Below are 14,481 nucleotides of genomic sequence, written 5' to 3' on the forward strand. Positions count from 1 at the left end.
AGAAATCTCAGAATCACAGTAGAGATAAAATGATGAGAATCATGAGCCAGGGCATTTTCTAGACTTAATGTTATTACACATTCCCAATATCAAAGAATTCACATACAGTGCATAACTTGTAGTAGGCACTTGAGACATATTTCATGAATGACTGAATGAATGGGAAAACTACATATAAGTTTTAATCATGACTGTATATTTGGCAAATATCTATATAATAAGTGATTCACACAAGCTTAACCTGTTTTTTTTTTTTTTTTAAAGCAGTGATTGTATGTAACCATCTAGGTGGACTCACATGTAAGTCACTGGCTATGAGAAATATTACTATATTTTAGGTTGAATTTGCTTTCCAGCTAGTCTTTTCACTTTCAAGAGTTATCAACTAGAAAGTCTATTTATCAGAAAGGCACTTTTTGCATTTTCGAAATGACTGTAACCCCCTAAGTAGTTTTTGAAATGTATAAAAAGCCTCCCCAGGGCTCCAGCTGATATTTTGACCTGACCAGGAGAGCTGGGCCTTTTTTCTTTGGGCTTACTGCTGGTAATACTGATATGGACCTCTCACTTCATTAGCTGTGATAAGGGCATTATTTCCCCCACTGCTTGTGAGAGACAAGACTATAGAGATTCTGTAGAGCGGTAGGAAATTCTGCCCTTATCACAAAAAAAAGGGAGTCTGTTCTCATACACCTTTATCACATTGGAAGGCATATTAATCACAAATGCACTTTATGAAGAAGCTCAGTTCTACATCTTTAAAAATAGTTTTGATTGGTTTGGTGTATTTTTGAAATAGGTTTGAAATAGCTATAACAAGTAGTTGCAGGGAAACAGACAGGACTGTGTAGAAGATAATGAGGCTGGAAAACAGTACTCTTCATATGACAAATAACACATGGCCCAGAGGCAGTTTAACATAGCAACTACTGTTACTACTAATAATGGCTAGCTTTTATATAGCACTTATTATGTACCAGACCCTGATTCTAAGTGCTTTATATTTCCTAACTAACTTAATTTTCACTTAATCTTATTACATTGCTACTATCATTAACCCCATATAATATATGAGGAAACTGAGGCAAATTGTGAATAATTCACCCACAGTCGAACAGCTGGTAAGTAATGCAACCAGTATTTGGTTTTGTTTTCTTTTGTTTTGTTTTTCAGCTTTTATTTTAGATTTAGGAAGTCCATGTGCAGGTTTGTTATGTGGGTATATTGTGTCAGGATGAGATTTGGATATTAAATGGTCCCATCATCCAGGTACCCAGTAGTTGGTTTTTCAACACTTTCCCCCTGCCTTACCTCCTCGCTCTAGTAGTCCCCAGTTTCTATTTTTGCCATATTTATGCCCATGAGTACCCAAGGTTCAGCTTCCACTTATAAATGAGAACATGGTGGTATTTGGGCTTCTGTTCCTGCTTTAATCTGCTTAGGATGCTGGCTTCCAGCTGCATCCATATTGCTGCAAAGGATATGATTTTGTTCTTTCTTATGACTACATAGTATTACATAGTGTACATGTACCGTATTTGTTTTATCCAACCCACCATTTTTGGGCACCTAGGTTGATTCCATGTCTTTGCTATCATGAATAGTGCGGAAATAAACATATGAATACGTGTGTCTTTTTGGTAGAAACATTTGTTTTGTTTTCTTTTCCTGTATAACCAATAATGGGATTGCTGGGTGGAATGTTCGTTCTGTTTTAAGCTGTTTGAGAACTCTCCAAGCTCCTTTCCACAGTGGCTGAGCCAATTTTTTTTTTTTTTTTTTTTTTTTTTTTTGAGACAGAGTCTCGCTCTGTCGCCCAGGCTGGAGTGTAGTGGCACGATCTCTGCTCACTGCAAGCTCCATCGCCTCCCGGGTTCACGCCATTCTCTTGCCTCAGCCTCCCGAGAAGCTGGGACTACAGGCGCCCGCCACCATGTCCGGCTAATTTTTTTGTATTTTTTTTTTTTTTTAGTAGAGATGGTATTTCACCATGTTTGCCAGGATAGTCTCGATCTCCTGACCTCATGATCCGCCCGCCTCGGCCTCCCAAAGTGCTGGGATTACAGGCGTGAGCCACCGCGCCCAGCCTGGCTGAGCTAATTTACATTCTTACTGACAGTATATAAGCTTCCCTTTTCTCTGCAGCCTTGTCAGCATCTGTTGTTCTGACTTTTTAATAATAGTCATTCTGACTGCTGTGAGATGGTATATTATTATCATTTTAATTTGCATTTCTCTGAGATTAGCGATGTGGAGCATTTTTTTCAAATGTCTCTTGGCCACTTACATGTCTTCTTTTGGGAAGTGTCTGTTCATATCTTTTGCCCATTTTTAATAGAGTTATTTGGGTTTTTTTTTTTTTTTGCTTCTTCAGTTGTGTAAGTTCCTTTTAGATTCTGAATATTAGACATTTGTTAGATGCATAGTTTGTGAGTGTTTTCTTCCATTCTGTCCATTGTCTGTTTATTCTGCTGATGGTTTCTTTTGCTGTGGAAACTCTTTAATTAGGTCCCACTTTCAATTAATATTTTTGTTGCAACTGCTTTTGAGGACTTAGTCATAAATTATTTCCCAAGACTGATGTCTAGAATGGTGTTTTCTGGGTTTTTTTCTAAGGTTCTTATAGTTTGAGGCATTGCATTTAAATATTTAATCTATCTTGAGCTAATTTTTATATGGTTAAAGGTTGGGGTCCAGTTTATTCTACTGCATATGGCTAGTCAGTTATTCCTAGCACCATCATTGAAGAGATTGTCCTTTCTCTAGTGTTTATTTTTGTCAGCTTTGTTGAATATCAGGTGGTTGTAGGTGTATGGCTTTATTTCTGGGTTCTCTATTCTGTTCTATTGGTCTGTGTGTCTGTTTCTGAGCCAGTACCATGCTGTTTTGGTTACAGTAGCCTTAAAGTATGGTTTGAAGTAGTGTAATTTGATGCCTCTGGCTTTTTAAAATTTTTCCTTAGGATTGCTTTGGCTTTTCAGGCTCTTTTTCAGTTCCCTGTGAATTTTGTGATAGTTTTTTCTAGTTCTGTGAAAAATTGGATTGGTAGTTTGATAGGAATAGCATTCAAATGGTAGATTGCTCACTACAGGCTGTCAAACTCATTTCATTTGTGACAAGAACTGGAATTAAACTTTGTTCTCCAGAGATGTGATGCCCATATATTAATCAGATCTGTGCTTTCTTCCAAGCCACCTTGTATATTGCTATAGCAGCTTTCCTTTTTGCTGCTAAATCTACCTTATTTGTTTGCTTGTTTCATTTGGAAGTAAAGAGGAAAGCATTTTTGTGTTCGCCCTGTTGGTAGAAAGAACTTTCATTGCCTGTGATTGGCATGGGTGCAGCCTTCTACTGAACTCTAACAGGCTCAGGCAGGCCACCTAATCATATGTCCTTTATTTGCTGCTACCTGCTTGTCTGGCTCTGGTTCTGTCTTCTCTGATTTATCAGCCATCTCTGATGCTGCAAAATAACACAAAGCTCACGTATTCAAGAAGCTTCAAACTGTCATACCTATGTCAAAGGATTGCCATTTTTACAACTTATCTGAGATGGCAAATCTTTTGCATTTATATTTTGTTTTAAGATGACCAGGGGAGACCAAATCATGTAGTCCTGGGTTAGAGGGGGTGGTGGTCTTAAATATTATCAGTAAATGATGATAGAAAAATGCCTGAGCTCCATTTTTAAACTTATATGCCTTTGGATCAGCATTAACATATCCATTAAGTCTTTTTCCCTAAGAAATCATATTTTTTAAATATTAGAATACAAGAAAAATATACTTTTAAATGTTTCTCAGATAGCATTTCCCAGCTGAAAAGACTGAGGTCATTATAACTGTCTTAATTGATTTTGAAGTTGAGTAAACTCAGAGATTAAAATAGAATACAAATGTGTCACTTGCTATCATAATTTAATAAAAAGTAATGCATGGCCTCTGGGAATGTATATTAAGTTTAAATTTTGCTCAATCAAATTAAAAGCAATGTCTACTTATTTGAATTGCACAATTTTGAGGAAGACTCTGAATACTATTATTTTAGAAAATGATTTTTCAAGCTAAGAAATATAGTTGGACTTAATGCAGTGTTAATGGTCACATTGTGGTTTCCCTGACATTTTAAAACACTTTTATGCTAATAGGAGTGTCAGTTCATGTTGTTCTCAAATACTAAATGACTCTTGATTGGTTCTTGGAAGAGAGTTTTTTTTTTTTTTTTTTTTTTTTTTTTTTTTTTTTTGCACAATTCCCCAGCATGAAAGTGTGTTGGAGGGCATACTTGTTGAAAAAAATTTCAGGTATATGCTGGGTAGCCATCAGCTTTCTTGATAAGTTTGATTTAATTTGCAAACCCTACGTCAGAGCATCTGTGCATTTAGACTGTCTGTCTAATGGAACCTGTAGTCCAGGACCCTTAGAGGGATATAGCAATCAGATTTTATTCATAAGACTTTTTTCTTATTTGTCCCATTGTACCATGTTAGTTCTAGGCCAATTATGGGCAATAATTTTATTGGGTCAATTGTTAAACTAAACACCTAAATTAATAGTATTGAAAATATTCTGTCAACAGAAAAAGTATTTTGATGAATTTATACTCTTAGAATATCTGAACATACATTGAAACTGCATCCTAATGATATGCTTGACTTACGTAACACTGTTCTAAAGGCCTTTGAGTACATTCATGAATTGAGAATGTGTAGCAGAATATATTTTTTCTCCATTTTCCCTTAAACATGGAAACTAAGGTATAACCAATACAATTGCCTCAAGGTCACAGTGGCAGAGGTAGAATGTAACTGTAGTTGGAAAATGGGCATGGTTTTTACTTTGTCACACAATTGTTTGTCCAGGTCAAATGATACCTATCATACTTTCTTCCATCTCAAAATGATAAGGAAGACTTGAGTGGTTTCATTTATTCACTACAGACCATGGGCAGGCCTAGAAAGCTGGTCACTTCACTCTGGAGTATTACTAAATCTTTGTTTAGAGATAAAGAGTAAAACTATGTATGTGTACTATTTGTATGTATCCTAATCTCTTTCTTCCCTACAGTAACAAGCCTCACACGTCTCCATCTGAGAGGGAAAATTAAAAGCTTAACAATACTCACTCTTGACAATGGTATGAGAGAATTGTTACTTTCATTCACCTTTGTTGACAGCATAAATCGATTAAAAGTTTTTTGGAGAGCAAATGGCAATATGGAACAAAACTTAAAAGTGTATATCTTTCATTTTTTTCTTATAATTTATATTTTAAAGAATTTATCAGATACTGTAGCTTCCAGTGATAGGGCAAATTAAAATATCTGGGAGACACAATGAAGAAAATACTAGATCCTGCGTAATTATAATACGTATTATATTATTTGGAACTCATAGAGTAAAGAAAATCTCTGAATCAAGAAAGTGTGAGCTGAAAACAGAGGGTTGAGCAGAAAGCACATGAAAAGACAGGATTGTCTAATAAAAAATGCTGAAAACCACATTGAAAGGAGAAAGGGAGATATTGGAACCCGATATTCCTGAGTGAAGTGTAGGCCTCTGAATAAGTGATTAAAATGTTCAAGGTTAGTAGCACCCCATGACTCTCAGAAAAAGCAAACTCAATTCCTCTTTGGAATATAGAAAGATGAAGAAGAAAACAACTCTAAGTTCATATTCAAAGATCACAAAATTCACCAAGAAATGAATCATCATGAGTTAGGGTCAGCAGGAATCAGCAACAACCACAAAATCCCAACAGATTTAGACTCATAGAGGTTTCTGAACCTAAAATTATCAAATCCAGAGTACATGAAAATTACAACGAAATGAAAAATCACCATGAATAAATAATGGATAGAATTATAAATTGAATAATCAAGAAGAAACTACAAACTGTGCACGAGCAATAAAACTTAATATAATACTTTGGGAGGCCGAGGTGGGCGGATCATGAGGTCAGGAGATCGAGACCATCCTGGCTAACACGGTGAAACCCCGTCTCTACTAAAAATACAAAAAAAAAAAAAAAAAAAAAAATTAGCTGGGCTTAGTGGCAGGCGCCTGTAGTCCCAGCTATTCGGCAGGCTGAGGCAGAAGAATGGTGTGAACCTGGGAGGCAGAGCTTGCAGGGAGCCAAGATCGCACCACTGCACTCCAGCCTGGGTGACAGAGCGAGACTCACAGACAAATATTCAAGTGAAACTAAAAGAGAGCCCAGAAAGAAACCAATTCGGTATATGGCAGTTTAGCATATAGTGATGGTAGCACAGGAAGGCTTTATTTTACCCTCTTTTGGACCAGAAGTCAGCTAACTATGACCTGTGGACCAATTCTGGCTCACCACGTCCATTAAATTATATACTATCTATGGCTGGTTTTGCTCAACAAAGGCAGAGTTGAGTAGTTGTGATGGCGACTATGTGATCCTAAAAGTTTAAAATATTTACTCTCTGGCCCTTTATAGAAAAGCTTTTCTGACCCCTATTCTTGAAATGTTACTTAGCTAGGTTTACAATTCTAGGAAGACTAAAATCTTAAATATAATAATTATTTCCAAATTGATTAAAAAAGCCAACGAAAATGCAATTAAAATCCTAACATATTATTTTGAGGAAGCTCACAAACAATTCCAAAATTCATAAGAAAGAAGAAGTACCCAGGAAGAGTCAAAAGAAATGTGAAAGCAGAAGTGGAGGAGGAGGCAGTGTGAGGAATTGCTTCACTAGATATCAAAAATTATTATAATGATATGAAAATTATGAAAATAACATTGGCTCCAAAATAATCATAATCATTAGTAGTAGTTGTGCTGGTAGTAATACCTAACACTACATATCAATGTTTTTAATCTTTACAACAACCTTGTGAGAATAGTGTTCATTTTAAAAATTAAACAACTGAAACACAAAGAAGTTAAGTAATAAACAAATTGACCAATGGAACAAATAGAGATTCTAGAAGGAGACATTGTGTTCTGTTTATCTAAGGCTGTTTAAAAAATCATTGTCTAATTTAGTGGTTTGAATCAACAATACTTTACTCTCTCACACAGGATCTCTTTAAGTTACAGTGAGATGGTAGCAAAAGTAGGGGTAATTTAAAACCTTTGGTGCCTGGGATGGCAGGACTCAAACAACTGGGGATTGGAATATTTGTGGTACCTTACATACTTCTCTCTATTTTCACATGGTTTCTTCAGTATGGTGTCTTTGGTGTAGCCAGAATTCTTCCATGGTGTCTTAAGGTTCAAAAAGCATGTGTTCTGAGAGATAGCCAGACAAGGAAGCTGCATCACCTACTATGCCCTAGCCTAAGAAGTCATACAGTTACTCCATTGTATTCACTGGCATGCCCAGATTCAAGAGGAGGACACAGACTTCAACTCTTTATGGAAGAGTATCATGTAACATTGTAAAAAGAGCATGTTACATGGGCTCTGTTCTGGTGGCCATTTTTGGGCCATACTCTGATGCATGTGGCAACAATATGACTGAGGTGTCATTGAAGATTAGTTGGGAGATGGCTGATCAATGTCATACATTGTACTGATAAAGTTGGCGGTATGTAAAAAAGAAAGAAATTATACATTTATCTCACTACCCCCCCAAAAAAAATTTTGATAAATGACTTAATGTGAAAGACAAAACCTGGAAGCTTATGGAAGAATAGTTTTATGTTCTCAAAGTAAGGAAAATATTTTTTGAGACACACAAATTGTTAACCATAAAATAGAAGACTAGCAAATTTAATCATATTAAAATAAGAATGTTCATAAAAGACAAAATTAAAAAGTAGGAAGACAAACTAAAAACTAAGAGAAGATACTTGAAATACATAAAATAGACACAGTTTTGTTATCTAGAATATATAAAGAACTCTCACAAATCAACAAGATAAAGACAAACAATAGAAAACTTATCAGAAGCATGAATAACTTTCCCATAAAGGAAAAAGACAAAAGAAGCATGAACATATTAAAAAGTGTTCAACTTCACTAGGAATACAGGAGATTCAAATTACTATCAAAATGATACAGAACCCCAAAGTTGGCAAAAACTAGTAAATCTGATAAAATTTATGTGATGATATCAATATGTAGAACAATCATAATACTTCTTTTCTAATACTATTCTTATGAAAGTTTAAATTTCTACAAACATTCTGGAAAACAATTTTGTAGTGTCTTGGAAATTTGAACATGCATATATTATGTGATCCAGCAATACAGGAGAATGGACTATTAAATTGTAGGACAGTTACAAATTGCAATAATTTATAAGAGTAAAAATGAATGAACCATAACTACACACAACAATGTAGATAAACTCAATATAATATTGATGGAAAAGGAAAGTTCAGATTACATACAACAAAATATGTTTATAAAGGTCAAAAATATGTAGATAAAATACACTATGAGTTCAGGAATAAAAGAAAACTCTTTAAAAAAGCAAAATCCAAAAATTCAACAAACTAAGTGGGTTGCAGGCAGTGGAGGCAGGAGAATGAGAGAGGGATAGAGTACACAGAAATAACAAAGGAATCATAATGTCTAACTTTTTGAGTAGAATGATGGATTCGTGCTTCTTCATTTTATTATTTGGCTTCATATTTTGCATATATGTTATAGTTATTTTAATCATATCAAATAAAACCTGTTAAACATAATGATTAATACCAAGTATCTAGTATACAAAAAATTATTGCATAACTATGTAAAAGGCATCTGTCATAAGATGTTCATTGTAGCATTATCTTTAATAGCAACAGAGTGGAAACCACCAAAATGTTCGTATCCAGAGAGTAAATAAATAAACTATAGTACATATAAATGGAAGCGCTTTGCATCCATTACAAACAATATGGGACATTTGTATGTTTTAACATACAAGTTTATCTTTGATGTGTTTACTGAAAAAAGGTTGCAAAGAAGTTCTTTTCTGTAATTCCATTTTTTTTGTGAGAAGAGATGTTATAATATATATTGTATGTATATAGATTGATGTGTGTGTTTTTACACACATGTGCTTTTAGCACTTTACAAAAGTGCTAAATGATATACATTAAGATTTTATTGGTACTTGTTTCTTAAGAACATGCATGAGGAAAAAGGAGAATCTACTTTTAACTTTATATTTCTCTATTGTTTGACTGAAAAAATCATGTGTGATTTTGTAATAAAAAGAATTCAAATGAAAATTAGGCACAAATCTCCTCTTTTTGACTCACATTACCATACTAGGTCTGCCAAAGTCAATTATTTTCCATTCTACTTTTTTTCTAAGGTAATCCAGGCACTATCCAAACTGTAATAAGAGAGCTCCCTGCTATGATCTGGTTGGCAGTGGACCTGGGTTATGATTTGGTGAGGAGGAAGTGATTCAGAATCCTTTTGTGTGTCAAGGCCATTGTCACCCATGTGCTCTATCTCAGAGATTGTCTGAATATCAGTAATAAATGAATGCACATTCTTCTTTTCATGAGAAAAAGTTTCCCTCAGGATGTTTTAAAGTTATTTTCTCACTTACTGATGGCATTCCTTTTTTGTTCTCCTGTACCTTTTCCAAAAACACAAGATCCACTGAAGCCCCTGTAAATGTGGCCTTGCCAATGTTTCAAAAGCAGTTAGATGTTTCAAGCCACTGCATATGCTTCTATTTACCAGAATAGCTCTTCTCCCTTCCTCACACCTTTTCTATGAAACATTGTATCAATGTGCTCATAGAATATAAACATCTGGACCCAGCAACTGTATTAAGAAATTATATGATTTGTTTACACAGCTGTTTTCCCTCATATTTTTTCAATCTAATGACATTTTCCTTCTAAAGATCCTTGTCACAAAAGCTATTAATAGCACTTTTCCCCGATGGTGCTCATGGCCATTTCATATACGAAAGGAAGGTAGCAGCAAGGCAGTGCCATGCTGACTTTTTTGACTGCTATACTTCTTGTCCATTATAACCCAAAAGCTTTCTTTCTCAAGCCTTTTTTGTCTCCCACCCCCATCGGCCCTTCAAAAGGGCCCTTTGCCTTGTAAAGTATAAAAGATTTTTAAAAATCTCTGCTGTGAATCAAAGCCTCAAACTGTCCACTTTCATTTCTTTAAACAGTGTATTATGAAGTTGGAAGAATTGCCACAATAGCAATATAGAGTGAAGAGTATAAAACATCTCAAGCTGACAGCATAGCAAAGGTTTTTTCTGTGCTTGGAAAACTGACACACACACACATACACACACACACACATACATACACACACACACACACACATTTATATGTGTATATACATAGATCCACATTTGCCAAGTTGTGAAATTTAAAACAGAAAAGTGGAGAAGGTAATAGTTGTAAATCGTTCGTGATTTATTTATTTATTTATTTATTTATTTATTTATTTATTTATTTTGCAACAGAGCAGGACTCTGTCACCCAGGCTGGAGTGTAGTGGCTGGATATCAGCTCACTGCAAGCTCTGCCTCCTTGGTTCACGCCATTTTCCTGCCTCATCCTCCCGAGGAGCTGGGACAGCAGGTGCCCACCACCAAGCCCAGCTAATTTTTTGTATTTTTTTAGTAGAGATGGAGTTTCACCGCGTTGGTCTCAATCTCCCGACCTCGTGATCCACCTGCCTCAGTCTCCCAAAGTTCTGGGATTACAGGTGTGAGCCACGGCGCCAGGCCTCATTTGTGATGTAAAGAGAGAAAAACTTCAAAAGCAATATAGAATTAAAATTTTTAATTTTAATTATGAAGACATGAAGAAAAATGTGACTTAACTAAAGAATACAATGAATAACTGGTTAAATAAATAAACTTCACCAATAAATTAAAGCATGAGTTGTTCAGACATTCTGTTGTAGGGAAGAACACATCTGCAGCTCAAACTTCCTCTGGTATATTTCGTAAAATGATCCTCACTGGCAAGTTACAATCCTGTTCGAGCTCCTTTCATGCCTTTTCCTCCTCCTCTTCCCGCTTCTCTCCCATTCCCTCTACTAGTTCTGTTCATTCTATTGTCTACATTCTAGAAATTTACTTTCTCTATTACAACTTGCCAAAGCAATTCCACAGTTGCTTACCTGATAGGTTTCTGGTCCTGACTTTCCATACTTGGCTTCTCCCTGGTTCTCATCACCTTTCTTAGTCTATATGCTCTCCTTTCTCCTCTCCCTTTCTATTGATGATTGTTTCAGGCTACAAGGTAGTATGAAAAATGAATCATTTATATTTGAAAATTATATCTTTGACTTAAAATAACAAGGCTGTCCTTGGAGAAAAGAAAGAAAAAAATGGTGGCTACATGTTTAGTTGCTAAGCTTTAGCCAAACTAGGGCCAGAGGGCAGGCTTTCTGCTTATGGAATCTAATGCCAGTAGGAGTTTGGACAAAATGTTTTGGCTGCCATCCTTCAGTAGCACCAAGCTGTGTTATCTTTTGTGCCAGGCTCCTGTGATTAGGACCACAGGAGACTGTCACTTTGAGGTACATGCAGAACAAAGCATAATAAGATTTTAAAAATTGAAATGTGAGAGATATATTTTTTATTATTAGTTTCCACTGGGAAGAAACATTTATATTAGAGACTTCCTGTTTTCAAGACAAAAGCAAAAAAGAAATCTAAGAAAATAGTTTAAAGTTTAAATGGTTATTGGCCAAAATACATCCATTCCCTGAGAAATCTGTTTCTTACAGGTTAAAGTGTCTGATTCATCTATGGTTGCTTGAGAATTGCCAGTTGGAAAGCATCAAACCTCCCACAGTGCTAGCTCCTCCACTAATGGCACTCAATAACAGTTTAATAATGAACTGTTTGTGGATGCAGTAGTTGAATTTTTTCCTGTTTTGTCACTTAGTCATTTGCAAAGTAAAAATTCCATGGGTTCATAAATATTAGAATCATTGTTAGGAATAGAGCACCAGCTATTATAATCCCCAGAAGTAGACCTATACCACCTGATAGAGAGCTGCAATTATTTCTTGGAGAAATAAGGCTTAGTTTCTTAAGCCAATTTGCTTGTATCAGAAAGTAACAATATTCAAAACATGCAAACCAATGAGGAACTATAAAAGAATTCTAATCTCGGCAGGTCAATGTAAATCTATACTTGGTGTAGTTTTTCAGTCTGGGAAACCAGCTGGGCAAGATTGAAATTTTTACACTTGGCCTCTATGAACTTGGTTTCTTGTAACTGGATAAGGAAAAACATGATCTTCCTTATAGTGGATTTAACTAAGGCATTTCTATGTAATTCCAAAACCATAGGCTAGGTTAGTTAGCTCAATCAAACATCTAGTAAACTCAGTGTTTTAAAAAAAGTCCAAAAAATAAGATACTGTTTTTTTTTTTTTAATCCAAAAACCATTTGACAGATTTTATTTTTCTTTTTGCCAGTTGAATAGCCATTGTATAAAGGGACCCTAAGGCCATGATTCCAAATACTGGTTGTGTAACAACTGAAGCTGTCTCCAAGAATATCAGAGGCTATCAAAAATTCTCAAAACAAAATTACCTTTAATTCATTTCAAATCATCAAAAGTATGCTACCGAGCACAGTTACTGAAAGTCATGAACTCAAATACTTAAAGTGTCACAATTTCAAATCAGACCAGAAATAAATGATCCAGCCCAACACTATTATAGAGCTATTTTTCTCTCTAAATTTTCAATAATGTGGGTTATTAAATGGGGTTTTCAGGAACGGTGGGGAAACATGTTGATTTTCAGTGTGGTGAGTTTTTGTAATCATCTGCTTGTTACATTATTATTATTTTTGATGACACTTCAGAAAGTGTCCATTAATTGCTTGTTGGGGATTTGAAAATGATTCTAGCTAGCAGTTATTCTTCTAGGTGTAGCTAGGGAGTTATTCTGTGGAGGAAACAACTGTGTTAGAGAATACTTTTGCTTACAAGTCACAGAGATCAGTCTGAAGTTGGCTTAAATGATTAATAATGATGACGATGATGGTAATGTTGGTGATAATAATTCATTTTAAAGAATTTTGATTCATAAACTGAAATGTCAGCGTATCTAGGAACAAGAAGGAATAAATCCAGCAGCTTATACCTTTTCATCAAGACATGATTTTTCCAATCTCTTGGCTCAGCTTGTTATCTGTACTCGCTTTACATATTTTGCATTGTTGTGTCTTTTGTCTATGCAGGCAGACTCCCCCCATGTCATGGCAACAGCCCCAGTGCTATATCAATAAGCTAGCAACCCTAACATAAAGAAGTGGCTCAATAAAAATCCTAGAGCTCATTCTTATTTGCTCTGGGTTGTGTTCATGTGGGTGAACAAATGTCTGTGAGGATGATCAGATCTGGGTCATGCCAAGGGCTCAACTTTAACCACATGGGTTAGAAGAACTGAAAGGTGATGGTCCTTCATAGGAAAATGAGAGTAATGCTAAAAGAAAGATACCTGAATAAAGATGCTGGCCTGGAAAAAAAGATATTTTCTTTAGCAATACACCATGCATATTCCATGTATATGTTGATAGTCCCTTATATCCATGCAAAAGTATATATAATACAAATAGAATAATCTTAAATATTTGTCAAACAACTACAACATGACAGGCACTGTGTTTGTCTAATTTTACTTCCAAACATTATGAGGAAAACAAGAGGAAGCTGGGGTTTTGTTGAAGCTGGGAACTCTAGGCAGACAAGAGTGGGAGAAAGAACCTGCAAACGTTCACGAGGCAAAGATAGATGGAGCAGAGAAGGGCATGTTATGGGAACCAAGCCAGTTAAGGCAATGTTAGACGTTCTTACACATGCTGTCTGTAATCTTCACAACAAACCAAGGTGGGCTGTATCAGCTCCATTAGGAATGAAGAAAAGAGATGAAGCAGGGACCTCTCTTAGGGGCCTGATACCCCCCTACCCTCACCCACAGAAATTAAAGGAAAAAACATGAAAGAAAACATGAGTCTCTTCAAGGAAAATTCCAGGCACCTAGCTAACTTTGAGAAGCAAATGAGCAACCCAATAATGAAGAAGATAGCAATAACCTAAACAATAGTATCCTAAGCAAACTAGAGTCACAAAGTGTTTTGGTTCCCCATACTAACTAAAAAATAACATCTGAACATGTTTTCTTGATTTGTTTCTCAGAAACATGGACCCTCACCAGGTGGAAAATACTGACCACTATCATGTAGCCCTAAGATAAGAAGGTGCTGAGGACTGAACACAGACAGAAGCTCTTTTTCTAAATGTCTTCCTGCAGAGCCTGGTGAATCATGCCTACAGGCCAGGCCAAACCTTAACATTCCTTTCGTCTAACCCCAGGTTTTTACACAAAGCCTTCCTTCCTTAACAAATTGCAAATCATAGAGTCTCTGAATCCACCTATAACCTGTAAGCTCCCACTTCAAGATAGCCCACCTTTTTGGGAGAAACCAATGTATACCCTCTATGTATTAATTTATAATTTTGCCTCTAACTTCTGCTTCCCTGAAATGTACCCCTGC

Source organism: Piliocolobus tephrosceles, chromosome 12 (genome assembly GCF_002776525.5).
Source record: "Piliocolobus tephrosceles isolate RC106 chromosome 12, ASM277652v3, whole genome shotgun sequence".
NCBI lineage: Eukaryota > Metazoa > Chordata > Mammalia > Primates > Cercopithecidae > Piliocolobus > Piliocolobus tephrosceles.